Source organism: Bubalus bubalis, chromosome 11 (assembly GCF_019923935.1).
Source record: "Bubalus bubalis isolate 160015118507 breed Murrah chromosome 11, NDDB_SH_1, whole genome shotgun sequence".
Classification (NCBI taxonomy): domain Eukaryota; kingdom Metazoa; phylum Chordata; class Mammalia; order Artiodactyla; family Bovidae; genus Bubalus; species Bubalus bubalis.
In genome coordinates this window covers 43,207,216-43,224,202 of record NC_059167.1, presented here as the reverse complement: position 1 = coordinate 43,224,202, position 16,987 = coordinate 43,207,216, and the positions used below count along the sequence as shown (strand labels likewise).

Here is a 16,987-nt window from a genome sequence, read left to right as displayed (position 1 = left end):
TAGTGGGTGATTCAACATAACTTTCTTTACACTGGCAACTTGCATCACAGTATTTTTTTCCGTACTATCTCAGGTCTTGAATTTGGGAACACTCTGAGGGTCTGTTTGCTTGGACTCTCTCTTGAGGTCTCCACACTGAGAATTGGAATTCTATTGGTATTAAAAGAGGCAAGATAAGGAAGAACCAGTGTTGTTGTTGTTCAGTCACTAAGTCATGTCCAACTGTTTGCAACCCCAAGGACTGTGGCATGCCAGGCTTCCCTGCCCTTCACTATCTCCCAGAGTTTGCTCAATCTCATGTCTGTGAGTTGGTGATGCCATCCCACCATCTTATCCTCGACTGTCCCCTTCTCCTCCTGTCCTCAATCTTTCCCAGAATGGGCGAGACTTTTCCAGTGAGACTGGTAGATAAATACAGCCTGTGAGGAGATGAGGCCTGCACCAGGGGAAAGATGCAGCTGTTGGAAGTGAGCAGAGTGGAGCTTGCAGAGAGGTGGAAGCCAGCATAATTTGGATGCCTAAGGATGCTCAGAGATTGGACTTCAGTCCCTGGAGGTGGGGGATTGCCTGATAGGAGCAAAGTAGATCCCCAGTTTTCAAGGGGTGTATTCCAGGGAGAGGCTGGATGTGGGAGAGAAAGTTACCCAACTTCTGCGGTACTTGGAGGTTTGGGGTTGGACTGAATGTCACAACAGTCTAATTAGATGGTAGGTTCTACTGGCAACAAGCCCCCCATGGTTAGATGCTCTCCAAAAGTCACCTCATAACAAAAGACAAGCCACCTCAATTACTCCTATCACTTAGGAAATTGCAGGGGTTTTAGGAGCTCTATGCCAGTAACAGGGATGAAGACCACATATATACTTCAGTTAAAAAAAAATTATTTGACTGCATCAGGTTTTAGTTGCAGCTTGCAAAGTGTTAGTTATGGCATGTAGGATCTAGTTCCCTGAGCATGCATTCAACCCAGGCCCCCTGCATCGGGAACACAGAGTCTTAGCTACTGTACCATCAGGGAAGTCCCTGTTCTTCTTATTATAAGTCACAATATCCCAGGAACAAAATTGATTAAACACCAGCAATATGCTAGGCATTGTGCTAGGTACTGGGGATAAAGCTGTGAATGAGACAGACACAGTCTCTGTTCTTAGGGAGCTTAGAGTCTTAAGGAGAGGACATATCATTAAACAGAAAATTACAGGTAATCAAATAAACACTAAGAGCATAAGGAGGTAGATTCTGCAGAAATGTGTGAATCTTGAGACTTAGTCTCAGTAAGAGGGAGACGTGCAGGATCAGAAAAGGACTGGACTAGCCCTGTGATCTTGTGGGTAGGGGCTGAGTTGAAGAGCCTGCGGTCAGAGGAAGCTGAGCCCAGATAGTGGAAGCTGAGTTTTAAGGTTCTAGGTACTTCCTCTCAGAACCCCCAGGGGATGATCTTTCTGCACTGTTTGTGTTATCTTCTGTGCAAGAAGCTACCAATTTGTGCTTTTCCCAAGTTTAATTTCTGCCCATCAGGCAGAAACTATCCTACTGTGCATGTGAACTCTAGGATTCAAGATAAAATATGATTTCTAATAAAAATACTTGACCTAGAACATAGTGGTTAAATGAAGTTTCTTCCCCTAATATGTGTAGTCTAGGGTAATATGGATTTTCTCAAGTTCAAGCTTGAGGTTTTGTGGAAGGGTGATAGGCAGTGAGAACTATCTAATGTTTGCACTGTTAGTTTCACTCTGATACATCAGAGTCACTCAAAGTAGCATTGACTATCTATAGAACAGATACATTTATTTATTCACACAGTTTTCTTCATACCAGCGATTGAGTCCTGTTCATGCCTACTTTGACTTTGGAAAGAAAGAAAGGATTTACAAGGCAGGTAGACTTCTTGGATAATGAAGGTGGTGTGCTCTCGGTGGTTGGTATGGGGAAGTAATAGGAGTGGCAAAGGGAGAAAAGGCTATGTGTAAAAAGTGACGCAGTGATTAAAAATAATTTTTTTTCTAATTTCTGATTTGAAATTGGGATATTTGCAGTCAGTGAAATTCAGTTGACTTATTACATGATGGTTCCTCCTTGGCATTGTATCTTCAATTCTGGTATCTGCTAGCAGGTGGGCAACAGTGCCTTTCAGGGTGTTCTAGTGTGGCTACCTGCCTAGTGAACACACATTTCATTTGGTTATATAAATATAGCTGAAGCTGAAACTCCAGTACTTTGGCCACCTCATGTGAAGAGTTGACTCATTGGAAAAGACTCTGATGCTGGGAGGGATTGGGGGCAGGAGGAGAAGGGGACAACAGAGGATGAGATGGCTGGATGGCATCACTGACTCGATGGACCTGAGTCTGAGTGAACTCTGGGAGTTGGCGATGGACAGGGAGGCCTGGTGTGCTGCGATTCATGGGGTCGCAGAGTCGGACATGACTGAGAGACTGAACTGAACTGAACTGAACTGAACTGATATACCTATATAGGGCTTCCCTGGTGGCTCAGAGGGTAAAGAATCTGCCTGCAATACCAGAGACCCAATTTCGATCCCTGGGTTGGGAAGATCCCCTGGAGAAGGAAATGGCAACCCACTCCAGTATTCTTGCCTGGAGAATTCCATGGAAAGAGGAGCCTGACAGGCTACAGTCCACGGGGTTGCAAAGAGTTGGACACTGAGTGACTACACTTTCACTTTTCATATCTATAAATGAACTAAGGATGCCTTGTGATTTGCTCACCACATATATATATGTATGCATATTTGCCACATTGCTGATCGTTTCTTAGTGAACATTCCCAGAAATGGGAGGATTAAGTTCCAAGGTGGAACACATATATAAGTTGTTTGGAACACTGCCAGGCTGCCCTCCAGAGAGGTTGCCCTAGTCTACTCATCTCCAGTGTGAAAGACAGTGTTCTAGCACTGTTTATAGATTTTAAAAGGAAGAAAAGTGATAGATGCTGTCAGTGATACTGAGATGGGCATTGCAGTTGGCAGGCTATGCTCAGTCTTACCAAAGTGTTGATACTTAAATTGTGATCAATGGGAAATTTGGGAGAAGAATGTGCTTAGTTGCTTCAGTCATGTCCGACAAATCTTTAAATCTTGCTACAAGGTGTGGTACAGTGGAAAGATCATTAAAGTGGCATTTGACATTTAATAAATGTTAGATTCCTTTCAGTCCCTCTCCGTTACTTTCTCTAAAATGGTGCCCCTCCCACCTCTAAACCTGTGTACAGCTTTAAGGAGCATGGGCAACACTTCATGAGAGAAACCTGCTGAGCGTTCTTAACAGGGAAGAGATAGCAGACACTCATGGTGCAGAGTGACTAAAAATGACACTCTTTTTGTGCCTCTCTGCTGTGTACTTCCTGGCAATATGTGTTTTTACCCTCAGAGGCAGCGAAAGTGTGATAATCGCTTAGTCTTGTCTGACTCCTTGTGACCCCATGGACTGTAGCCTGCCGGGCTCTTCTGTCCATGGAATTCTCCAGGCAAGAATCTTAGTTGCCATTACATTCTCCAGGGGATCTTCCTGACCCAGGGATTGAACCCTGGGATCCTGCATTGCAAGCGGATACTTTACCTCTGAGCCACAGGGAAGCCGATGATTTCACATCTTATCCCAGGACCATGTTCACTCTGAGGAGCTTTCAATAACTGAAGCAAAATGCTGCTGGTAGTTGGTCAAGATGTTTAAATGTCACTTGGTAACTGATCACTTTTGAGTCATGATGATGCACTATGATGCTCAGTCATGCAAAGGCCCAGTGGCTCGCCTCAGCCAGCACTGCAGAGAGGTAGTTGCATAACTCTCCATCCTTTGGAATAAGTCCTCCTAGAACATTCTGGCATAGGGTATCTAAGCCTTTCTCTAAATGTTGCTTTTCTAGAAAAGTTTATTCATTGATTGGTAAGAGCCAGGGATATTGGACAACTGCATTTGGATAGCCCGTTGACTGGCATATAATAGGTGCTTATTGGGTGAACAAAACATAATGAGAGAATAAACAGGAAGGTATTCATGGAAAAATTGACATTACGTTTTGCTTGATTTTATGTCTATAATATGTATGAGAAACCTCTTTCAGTGCTTGATGCAGAGGAGGACATCAGTATTCCAAGTGTTCTAGTAAAGTATGAACAGAATCTATGGGAATAGAGAATTCAGAGTCCTCTCAAAAATAATTTCTATTGGTCCTTCAAGGCCAAATCCCTGAGGTGAAAAGTATAAACTTTTATTTCTTCTATCTAGTGTTTCAGTTATAATAATAGTACTCATTGAATACTTTCCATGTATTGCTAAGTCACTTCAGTTGTGTCCAACTCTATGCGACCCCATAGACGGCAGCCCACCAGGCTCCCCCATCCCTGGGATTCTCCAGGCAAGAACACTGGAGTGGGTTGCCATTTCCTTCAATGCATGAAAGGGAAAAGTGAAAGGGAAGTCGCTCAGTCGTGTCCGACTCTTAGCGACCCCATGGACTGCAGCCCACCAGGCTCCTCCATCCATGGGATTTTCCAGGCAAGAGTACTGGAGTGGGGTGCCATTGCCTTCCATGTACTATACACATACTATCTTATTTGGTCTTCACAGCTTGATAAGGCAGGATCCTTTACAGATAAGGCAACTGAGACACAAAGGGTTAACTTCAGATCAGATCAGTCGCTCAGTTGTATCCGACTCTTTGCGACCCCATGAATCACAGCACACCAGGCCTCCCTGTCCATCACCAACTCCTGGAGTTCACACAGACTCACGTCCATCTAGTCAGTGATGCCATCCAGCTATCTCATCCTCTGTCGTCCCTTTCTCCTCTTGCCCCCAATCCCTCCCAGCATCAAAGTCTTTTCCAGTGAGTCAACTCTTCGCATGAGGTGGCCAAAGTATTGGAGTTTCAGCTTTAGCATCATTCCTTCCAAAGAAATCCCAGGGCTGATCTTCAGAATGGACTGGTTGGATCTCCTTGCAGTCCAAGGGACTCTCAAGAGTCTTCTCCAACACCACAGTTCAAAAGCATCAATTCTTCGGTGCTCAGCCTTCTTCACAGTCCAACTCTCACATCCATACATGACCACAGGAAAAACAACTTACCCAGTGGTATTTGGCTACAAAGTGGCAGGGGTGGGCTTCACCCACCTCTGCTCTCTCACAAGGCCTGTTTTGTGTTCTCAGAACCATGTCATGAAGATAATTCCCCCAAATGGGACATCTGGTCACTTTTAGAAAAGAGAGTGGAGAGGAAATGAATTCATTTCTACTTACCAATTAAACATCACTCATTTAGCAAAGGAAAAAATTAGGATAAAATATCTTGATCATGGAAAAATTAAATGGCCCTTTCAAACCAATACTTAAGTCACATTTGCTCCAGCCTGGCTTTCTCCCTGTATGGGTGGTAGACCAACTAGCCTTTCTGTTTTTCTCTTGGACATTTTGGCATTTTATAGACATACAAAATGCATTTGTGAAGTGCTCATAATTTACAGTCTCTGTATAGCACTTCTCCCTTTATTCCCTGCTATGATAAACATAACCAGATAGCAAGTTCACAGAAGGTTGTGAGCTTTGAAGTCTTTGAAAAATCCGAAAATTATATGACAATATTGTATATGTAATCACTGCTGAGAGCAAGCCAACATCTTTCCGAATGCCAGACACATGGCCCCTATAAATCCTCTGCTAAGAGCAGAGAGAGGTGGTCCTGTTTATTTAAACTTCAGAGTGGAATGGACATGGTCAGCATCACGGTAATTGACGCAATCAGGATATTCAAATAGAATTGCTGCTACTCGTGTATTTAAATGTCATGCTTACATCAATAGTTCAGAAGAAGAAAATCTCCACACTCAAGGTTGGAGTAAATAAAACAGCTTCACCTTTCATTGAAACGTATGTGAGAGGATTAGTAAATGTCTGAGGACTGTATAGTTTAATCTCGAGGAGATAAACTTTTATCAGTGAAAATTTGCACACTTTTTGAAGCCCTTTGAAGTTACATTTGTGTTCCCTTAATTGGACCAAAAGTTTCCTAGTTGAATACAAGAGGAGCCTAAGAAATTTCTCTTTATGGTGCTCTGCTCCAATGGTATCAGTATTTACCTACAGTTTTATATATGTCAGGTTTCAATTATAAATTTATGTCCAGGAAGGAGACTCCATTGCTCAGCATAGAGTTATCTGCTTATTGTGTTGCTAGATACAATCCTGTGTGGAATTCTTGAACTTGAATTTTCAGTTTGCTGTCCACACTTTTGGAAAAATATACAATTTGTACCCAGATTGTTTTAAACTTAAAAGACTCTAGGAGCATAGATAAATGTATACTGAAAAGGTCACCCAAAGCAATCGTGATGGACAGATGTGACATGTCAAAAGCTCTGGGTGTATCTCAGTCAGTTCCTACAAACCAGAGTGAGAAAGATTCATGGAAACAAGGTTAAAATGAAAGATTCTCTGATGTGTAATACCATCAAGTGATGGTGGTGTGGCTAGAGATTAAGAGCAATGTGGAAAAAGCCTATTCTGAATATTGACAGAGGGCAAAATCAAATGATGAAATCTAGAGTACCTCCTTGATCAATTTAGAAGTTGAGAATATGTCATGCTAACTTTTTTTTGTAACTGTAGATGAAACTGAAAGTTTGGAAATATGTCACAACTACATCTCAAAAGAGAAAAGATAGCTTTCAGGTTTCAACTAGTTAAGGATTAAAGAGGGGAACATAAAGGCTTTAAAACTTTCCTGTAAGGTTAGATTTTGAGGCTCTGAGTTAAGACTGAGTCATTCTAGACAGCCCACTTCAACATTTTCTTGCTCCTGAAAGATCTGGCTAATCACGTGCAGCTTTTGTTTTGTTTCTGTGAGAGAAAGTAACTTCACCCTCATGTCTGATGAATCACAAAGTGACTGTTGGGTTCGAAACATTCTCTCCTGCTTGGTGATAAGTTAGCTGAGGCTAGTACATATGGCAACCCACTCCAGTGTTCTTGCCTGGAGAATCCCAGGGACGGGGGAGCCTGGTGGACTGCCGCCTCTGGGGTCGCAGAGTCGGACACGACTGAAGCGATTTAGCAGCAGCAGCAGCAGCAGTACATATGGCTCAAATAGATGGATCAGAACTCCTTCTTTCTTCTTCTTCATGATTTTTGTCAAGGTCACCAACATTGTTTTAGAATTAGGGCTCAGAACTCAGCATCATCTTTGACTTTTCCCTTCCCTCTTTCCTTCCTGTTGCCAAGCGTTGTTTCTATCTTTGGAATGCTTCTTGAATTTATACTTTGTTATGCATTTGCATTGACATTGCCTTAAGTTAGGTGATTATTACCACTTGCCTATATAATTGTAAGAGTCTATAATCTAAACATATGTTTTTGTTCCTTAATTTTTTTCAGTGTCTTCTGTATGCTCAATCTGGCAGACTGAAGCACAGTATTTGTTAATTCTTGCCCATACTGTTTTTTGATTCTTTCTGACTTTGCTGTTGTTCTCTCTGCCTGAATGATTTTCACCCTTGTTATATACATAAATCATACCAACCCTTCAAAGCCCAGCTCGAATATTTTCTATCCTGAGTTTGCCTTGATTATGAATCTCTTCTCTTTCCCTTCCTATTGCAACTTTCTTTCTCTCTTTATACAGGCACTTATCACTGCATAATTTGTCATAATAATTTATTTTATTTTTTATTTCTCCTACTGAACTGCAACATTCTGTGTAAGAATCTATGTCTAATTAATCTTTATATCTCTGGCACAGACTTAGGATAGTCAATTCTATACTTTTCACTATGCAAATAATGGAATTCAGGAAATAGAATACTAATTACTCAATAGTACAGTATATGTCTAAGTGTTGTCAATAAATTGTATATTTTTGTATTAGCTTCCTAAATGTCAAACCATAGGCCAGCTGCTAAATTACTATTATAGTGTGACTGTTATCATTAGGCACAGAACCAGTGTTTTTTCACATTAACATTTTTTAATCATTAAAGGTAATTTTAATACTGCATTTTATTCAATTCAATACAGTATATCTGGAATATTACCATTTCAGCTTGTAATAAATATAGACATTTACTAAAGAGAGATTTTACATTCTTTTTTTCCATACTAAGTCTTTAAAATCATGTGTGTGTTTTATATATATATGTACCTCAATGTAGGCACTTAATTTTCACTGGAGATATTTGGTCTGTTAAATTTCATAAAATTTACCACTAGAAAAGTAGATTCACATGCCCAAGTTGTTCCAAATATACTTCAAAGTTTTACAGTAACTGAATTGAGGATCAGTTTTTAATTTTAGTAATACATTTTAATTCAGCAATTAAAAAAATTGAAGTGTAGTTAATTTACATACTGTGTTAGTTTCAGGTCTATAGCAAAGTGGACTGGAGATATAAATGTACATATAAGTGTATTTTTTCCTTCGCAGTAACTTAAAAAAAATAGCCTAAAGGACAAAGTAAATCTGATAAACCATGTAAAAGTTTGGTCTAATATAATCAGTTAAAATTTCTAGAACAAAACATTTTTATTTCTGATATTGGGTAAAAATCTGAGAACATACAAGAGTAATAGCATGATTTTATAATCTTTTTGAAGGTATTACTAATTTTAGTTGTTGTTAATCAATACATAATACATATTGTTAGCATTATTCCTAATAATATTACTAACTGTGAAGATGAGACTATTGAAGTATATCAGTGGTTTTAGATATTGTTGTTAAGGATTAAGTTATAAGGTTTTGGGGTGCTTCTGCTGTCTTTACCTGATTGTAATGAAGTGAGTTTATATTCCTAGCACATTATTGGAGAACCAGACACATCTTAGTTTTTGGGGATGAATAAACTCACACCAGCTCCTATAAGGAGTGAAAGGAGGCATAATTACACAGAAGCAGAGACAGGTTAGGCACTACACAGTCCATGGAATTCTCCAGGCCAGAATACTGGAGTGGGTAGCCTTTCCCTTCTCTAGGGGATCATCTTAACCCACGGATAGAACCCAGGTCTCCCGCATTGCAGGCAGATTCTTTACCAGCTGAGCCACAAGGGAAGCCCCAAAAGGCTTATATGTCACAGTATTGTTTTAAGAAAGAACTGAGTGGCTATGTATAAAGCACTTAGAAAATTGTAAGTACTGTATAGTTATTTAGGAGTTTGTACTTATCACTGTTATTATGGAATGTTAGATTTAGGATGGTTGCTTAGGCATTGTAGTCTGAGACTCTTATTTTATGGATGAAGAAAGTGAGACCCCAAGAGGGGTCATCAAGACTTAGGAAATCTCTTCACAGGGTCCTGGGCTCTTACATTCCGTGCTATGTGTGAGACCTTGAGTTGTGGGTGTTGCAGACCCTCAAGTGTTTCAGGCTTGGACAGGTGGAGATTACAGCAAGACCAACACCATGATGGGCAAGTGCAGCTTCTTACTCAAGAGGAGCTCCAGATTTCTTAGATTCTTCTCCTCTCCCTGCCCCGCTCCAAGATGGCATCTTGGGAAATGGAGGACTCATTTGCCTCTGTGCCAGTGACAAGGTGAGAGCCTTGGATCCATGCTGGTGAACTTGAGTGACCTCAGCCTGCAGCAGCTTGAAGCAGGATTTCGGTTCCCTGGCTACAGGTTGAAGTCAGGTCATGTGACTTCACTGAAAGTGAAAGCACTGAATCTTAGCCACAAGACCACCAGGGACCAGAGATCAGTGACAAGGCTCTGGCCCATCAACTTTACAGAAAATGAGTTTCTACAAAGAGGCAGAAAGTAGTTAAACAAGCAAAGTGTTTATTAGGAGGAAAAGAGTAAGTATGGATATGCACACAGGTGGGCTCAGAGAAGTCACGCCCTTGCAGCAGTTTGAATCACTTATATAGGGCATTTCTTCTGGATTTCCTCTGGACAATCATCATGCTTCGCCAGATTCTGTGTCCTTATTTGGTTTATCTCAGGGTCCTCCCATGTGTGCATGTGCATCTCTTAGCCAAGATGGAGTCTAGTGAAAAGGCCTATGGGTAGGTTGACATTACTTGCTATGAGGTGACACCCCCTTTCTTTTGACCTCCAAGGAGTCTTTCTCACATATGTGGTCAGGAAGGTCTCCTTGACCTCGAGAAAGAGAAAAATGTGGTCTCTTATCTGAACAGTGTTCAGCTTTTCCTCCTCTTTATCTTGCAGTATCTGTCCACAGGAAACAAATTCTGGTTGCTCAGCCTGGGGCCCATCTGTCTCCTGCCTCATGAGATCCTCTGGATTCTCTTTGTACAAGGAAATATCTTCATCTTGATTTAGACCTTGCTGTTCATCAGCAGCCAGGAAGCAGGAATACAAGCGTAGGTACCTGAAGCCACTGTCCTCCTCCAGTGCTCACCTGCTGTTCCATTCTCGCTGGATGTAGTGTCATGGTGGACAGGGCATCCAGTCTAGCTGGAGGACACAGGACACTCAGCCATATTTCCCAGGTGCCTCTGTATATCTCAACTCTCTCTTGAAAGCTTAGGCCCAAGCTAGGAAAAGCCAGGACTTTAGTGTCTGCCTCCATCATTTCTCTCTTCCCTCTGGTGAGACATAACCCCAGATCTCATTCTCCTTTTCTGGGAATGTATTCATGCCTGCTTCCCTTGAAAGACTGGATACAGATGGTGGCTCAGATGGTAAAGCGTCTGCCTGCAATGCGGGAGACCCGGATTCAATCCCTGGGTCGGAAAGATCCTCTGGAGAAGGAAATGGCAACCCACTCCAGTACTCATGCCTGGAAAATTCCATGGATGGAGAAGCCTGGTGGGCTACAGTCCATGGGGTCGCCAAGAGTCGGACATGACTGAGCGACTTCACTTCACTCACTCCCTTGAAAGACCAGATACAGATGAAACATTGGCTTACCAATAAGGGAACTTCTGAAAAACACCTTCCTTACCTAAAAGGATGCATAGAAACATGAGGATGCGCCAGAAGTAGCTGTGTCATACACTCAGTCAGCGTGGGTCCTAGGCCTGGAGACTGGAGCACATTCTACCTCAAGGCGGCTCAGCATTTGTGGGAATGTGTTCAGAAATGGGGGGGGGGGTGTACTCTTTGTTATTGTTCGTCTGGAATTTATATTTTCCCAAAGAAAGCTTTTAATGGGGTCTGTTTACCTCCCTTAGGGGATATCTCTAGAGGGTGGGATAATCCTGCAGCCACTTCAGATAGCTTGGCCTCCCTTCTTCCATCTTGAGTTTTCACCTCCTGCACCATGCCCCCTGTGCAGTATTCCAGCTTCACGGTAGGGTGCATTTCCTTACACTCTACAGTATAGCACAGGGTCAGCACCTTACGCAGGTAAGAACACATCCATCTTGCTTTCCTCAGAGGTCGAGTGCCCAAGGCAGCACTTGAGGCTTTCAGGATTCAACTCCTGCCTAACCCCTGCCTGCTTTCTGATCCCCCAGGGCCTAGTAATTACCTTTACTGATGTGCTGAAAGTGCTCACTAACTCACTTTTGTCCTCCACATTCATTAATGCTGTAGGATGCGTGACTCTGGCCATTTGGAATGAAAACCCAGGTGGCAGTAGAGGGCAGCTGTTCTTTGAGGTGGGATGAGTAGTAGATGAACAGAGGATATAAAAGCTACCAGTGGCATTTTCCTCTTGGACTGTTGGCTCATGGAACTACACACATCTTCTCTACTCATCTCTTGGGATTCAGCTTCAAGTGGTATCTAGAGTTTCCTCCCTAACGCTTCCACATCCACAGGAATAAGTTCTCCTTCTACGTATATTCCAAAGCATATTTGGAACAGGGACACTTCTCTTAGAGTTTCTATTATATTGTATCAAAGTGACTTATTCAGAACTTATTTCTCTTCTGCTAGAAAGATTCTTTCTAGGGCAGAGACCAGGTCTTGTTTATCTTGGCATCCCTAATGTCTTGCAGAGGTGTTGGTTCAGAACTGGGCCTTAGAAAATGGTGACAGATGTGTGAAATAGAGATAGTTCTGATTAGGAGCCCGAAATTCTTTGATCTTGAACTTTGATCCTGCACTTTCCAAATGACATGCTAGGAGTAGGGAGTGTTCATACTTATTGATGTTGCAGGGATAAAAATAAAAATAAAATAAAATTTAAAAAAATGAAGGGAAGAGCTTTTTAAAAGCCATATGGCCAAAATGCTTCTTTCTTGCCGGGTGATAGCCTGCTAAGAAGAATGTGGGGCTGGAGTGAGTGTCAAAGAGTGTCAGGCTACTCCTGTGTTTTGAAGGTGCAAGAACCACTAGAACCCTGAAACCATCCAGATCGAATCCTTTCCAGATTGACTCCTCCTTTCAGGTAAATGCCCCCTATTATTTAATGGCTTATGATGTTGATCTATTTTAAAACAGAGCCCCCAGATATCTCCTGGTCACTTATTGTGTTCAAAGAAGACACCATGCTCCCCTGATCTCAAGAGGTACATTGTTCTGGGGAGTGTTTCTCTCACTGGGGCCAACAGTCTAACCCAGGATCCAGTTTTGTCTGTGGAACATTTGGAAACGAACCTTTAGAATGACTTTTACAACTCAGGATGCCAGTTGTCTGACTTAGATTAGGCCATCGGGTTTAGAGCTGGGTCATCTAGCTCTGGAACACATGGTTCAGAACACATTTGAAAGGACAAGTGAAATGCAGATCACCTGGTTTTGGTGAGTGGGCTTGGATGATAACAGACTTTCTGGACCCCACTGTTCTGCTTTGTGTCTGAGTGACTGCACTGAAAGGGATATTCAGGAGAGCCCTTGAAGAGACGTCCAAATTTCTGGGAGGCGTTGGTCCCCAAAAGTACTTTTAGCATCCAGGAATTTATGTATCTTATTTTAAAAATCATACTGGCTTAATTTTAGTATAGTCATGGATATATAATATTTTTAGTTTACTTTTAATTCCTGAAATTTTAGTAGTAGAGGAGGAATCTCTTCTCTTCCTAAATCTGGATCACTATGAGGGCCTAACTTATAAAGAAATGTCTTCCTTCTTGCTTTCCCTGGTTTCTTTTCTGTTCTTTTTGTGAGTTAGTTCAGTAATAACTAAGACTCAACCATGTGTCTCTTCATCGAGGATGGAAAGTTCCACATAGGAAATTACGCTATCAGTAATGGGTTAGTCGTTGATGTTGACCAATGTAAGGAAACCTACTTTCTTACACAAAAGGTTAACTGACCAAGGGGAAGTAATTGGTGGGGAGATTGGTGGAGGAGGAGTTGAGTTGTAGTCTTGTGGTGAACTTAGCTAAACACACCACGGAAAGTACCAGGCAGTAAATGAAACTATAAGAGGTTAGAAAACTCTCCCTCTTTTTTTGAAATTAAAGACTGTGAAGGTATGTACGCTTTCTAAATTTGGTGAACACATTTCTGAACCGAAAGTGAGTAGGTTTCAATCACTGAAAAGAAAAGGACATGGAGGGGCAGGAACATTTTCAGAGCACTTATCTCACTGGCTGAATCTTTTCATAGAGCGGTGGTTTTCAAACAATTCCTTGGAGTGTAGGAAGAAAAACTAAGACTTGTCCTTATCCTTACTGAGCTCATTCTTTAGAACTGTCTGTTTCTTGTGCTGTTTTATGGTGTATTGAAAGGAAATGCTACAGAGAAGAGGGGAAAGCAGGAGAGCCCCTGGTGGTTGTATCAGGATGGGAAGAACTGGAGATGCGGGGAGAGCTCAGAATTTGGAGGTCTCCCCACTCTTCCAATCTGGGAAATGTAGCCATTTGGGAAGATTCTGGAGAGATAGCACGAAGAACGTTGACCATTGCCCAGCAATGACTATGTGACAAGTACTGGGTTTTGTGTTATTTATTCTTGTTCTGCACATGCAATTTGCTCATGCACTTATACTTCATATTCATTTATTATTTGTTTAGTGAATATCTCATTTGATCTAGACAGATTAAGAAGGTTTTAATTTTCCTAATTTTATAAGCAGAGTTTAAGGCATCACTGACTCGATGGACGCGAGTCTGGGTGAACTCCGGGAGTTGGCAATGGACAGGGAGGCCTGGCATGCTGTGATTCATGGGGTCGCAAAGAGTCGGACACGACTGAGTGACTGAACTGAACTGAAGGCAGTTAAGTAGTTTCACAACAATGTATGGTTTATAACTCGGCGATTCCCTTGTTTTGCTATGTAGGTTTGTAAACCTACAGATCGTCTTTCAAAGAGATTCTTCAATAGGTTTAAGATGGCTTCTTGTCTACACATAGCAGGTGGATTGTTTATAGAGTCAAGGTATAGTTTGTTCTGATTTTCTTTCCTTTTTTATTGTGTATGTCCGAATTGCAATATTAGGCCAGAGACACTTCCCTGTCACTCAGGCTGACACCAAGTTTTGGTTTGCTACTTCAATCAGCTGAATCTTCCTTTCTAGGCATTAAAAAAGTGAGCAAGCAAAGAGAATAGCTCGAAACTCTTGTAATGGCTAAATTCCAGGGTACCTGTTACCTCTTAGTCTGTTTCATTGTGGTGGTGTTTTAGTTGCTAAGTTGTGTCCAACTATTTGCGACCCTGTGAACTGTAACCTACCAGGCTCCTCTGTCCACGGGATTTCCTAGGCAAGAATGCTAGAGTGGGTTGCCATGTCCTCCTCCAGGGGATCTTCCCAACCCAGGGATTGAACCCATATCTCCTGCATTGGCAGGCGGATTCTTTACAACTGAGCTACCAGGGAAGCCCCCCGTTTTGTTGTAACAAGATTTCAATCAATACAAAGTGGCTGACACTCCTGTTCCACAGTCTCTTTCTCAATAGCAGAGCCTGCTGTTTTCCCCTTTCCTTGTAGAAACCTCTCATCTGCATGTCTGTTGTTTCCCAGCATATGACCAGGGGTCTCAGGAGCAAAAGTCACATTTTGTTAATCTTTCTGTGTTTCACAAAGTGCCTATCAGAGAGAGTATCTACATTTTTTGAATGAAAAAATCTTCGTTAAATGCATTTCTTCCAACTGTAGATTTCTACCTATGAATCAGTGCAATCCACTTGATGTATAGGTGATTATTCTGTTTGGTAAAGAATCTGCCTGCCAGTGCAGGAGACGTAAGAGACATGGGTTCGATCCCTGGGTTGGGAAGATCCCCTGGAGGAGGGTGGGGCAACCTACTCCATTATTCTTGCCTGGAAAATTCCATGGACAGAGGAGCCTGGTGGGCTACAGTCCATGGGATTGCAAAGAGTCAGACACAACTGAGCACACATGCAACCTGTTTACTTAAAACAGTGTTTTCAGCTCTCAGCTGTCTTGGTAGTAAAGCTAGACATATTCATAGGTTCTAAGAAATATACTGCTATTTTTTTTTTTTTTTCAGAAAAACTGTGTGGATTTAGAATCTTAAGTATAAAGAATTCCATCTCTTTCTTATGATGAAATGTGTGTGAAGTTGGAGGACTAACCAACAGAGTGGGTAAATGAGGAAAGAAAAACTTTTCTCTCAAGTGCTCAGGCATTTAATCAAAATTCTTTTAACATAATTCACCGGATTGTTGTGAGGACCAATCAGGGCAATCATTGAGAAAGTTCTTTGGAAACTCTAGATTACAGACAGGAAGGTCATTTGTAAAAAGTAAGGTTTTAAAGCAAAATAAGGCCTTCAAAAAACACAGAACTTTTGATGTGTGTGTATATCAATGTACATGCTGACCAGTGAATATTAAAGATAAAACTGTGTTCAGGTAATATTATCTAAGGGGAATAACATAACATATACCATTTTAATCATTTTAAGTATATTGTTCAGTGACATTAGTGGCATTAAAAATTCTGTATAATCATCACTATCTCCAGAATTTGTTCATCATCTCAATCTCTATACACCGTAAACAATAACTCCCCATTCTTTCCTTCCCCCAGCCCTTGTAACCTCTTTTTTTTAAAAAAGCTTATTTTAGGTACATCATATAAATGAAATCATATATTATTTGTCCTTTTGTATCTGGCTTATTTCATTTAGTGTGTATTTTCAAGGTTTATCCATGTTGTAGCATGTATCAGAATTTCATTCCTTTTTAAGAATGATATTCCATTGTATATTTATACATTTTACTTATCTCTTTATCCATTGACAGACATTTGGGTTGTTTCTATCTTTTGGCTATTGTGAATAATGCTGCTATGAACATTGGTGTACAAGTATCTGTTTGAGTCCCTGTCTTGAATTCTTTTGGTTATATGTACCTAGAAGAGGAAAAAAACAGAACATTTAAACCCTTATTTTTCCTGTTACTTCGAGCACAGATACACTTTTTTTGGTTATCCAGAGAAAGTGTAGAACCTCTGTTGGTGCCCTAAAGAGTGGGCACCTTCTTTATTCACCTTCAACGTGCTCTAGGCCTCTATCCTTTCTCCTTGCTGCCTCCTCCTCCTTCCCTTAATTTGATGCTTCAAGATGCAGCTATGGAGGATTCTGAAATCTGACTCATCACTACTGGTCTGTGGTGAAGTCTATTTAAATTAGGTCTGCCAACTGGTACTACTTTGGGGACTGATAAGGTGGACTGAGAGAAATTAAGTTAAGGGCACAATATAAGGGGAAGTTTAATAGAAATGGAAAGTGTCCTATAGAGCAGTGGTCCACAACCTTTTTTGGTACCAGGGACTGGTTGCCCAGAAGACATTTTTTTCTTGGGGGCAGGGAATGGATGGTTTACGTGGTAAAAGTAAGTGCTGGGGGTGCTGCAGATGAAGCTTCACCTGCTCACCTGCTGCTCACCCTCCTGCTTGGGGACCCCTGATATAGAGAACTATGCTTGACAGAGTTCAGCTTTAATTCAGTTATGAATAAATTACTCTCTGCTGAGCACTGTTAAAATACAGCAGAGAAGGAGATAAGAGCTAATGTTCTGGAGGGAGATGCAGACATATTTACTAAGCAGCAAACAACTATACGTTATTACTATCCATTTGTTTAGTCAGCATTCATTAACACCTACTATGCATGGTTCTAGGCCCTGGATATACATCATGAACAAGACAAAGTCC

General features: G+C 41.4%; 1 protein-coding gene across 4 annotated transcripts in view; it reads left to right on the top strand.

Annotated features, from left to right (window-relative positions):
- Positions 1-16,987, top strand: part of ATP8B4 (ATPase phospholipid transporting 8B4 (putative)) — a 337,268-nt gene that overhangs the window by 19,524 nt on the left and 300,757 nt on the right. The gene's annotated exons all lie outside the window — the stretch shown is intronic.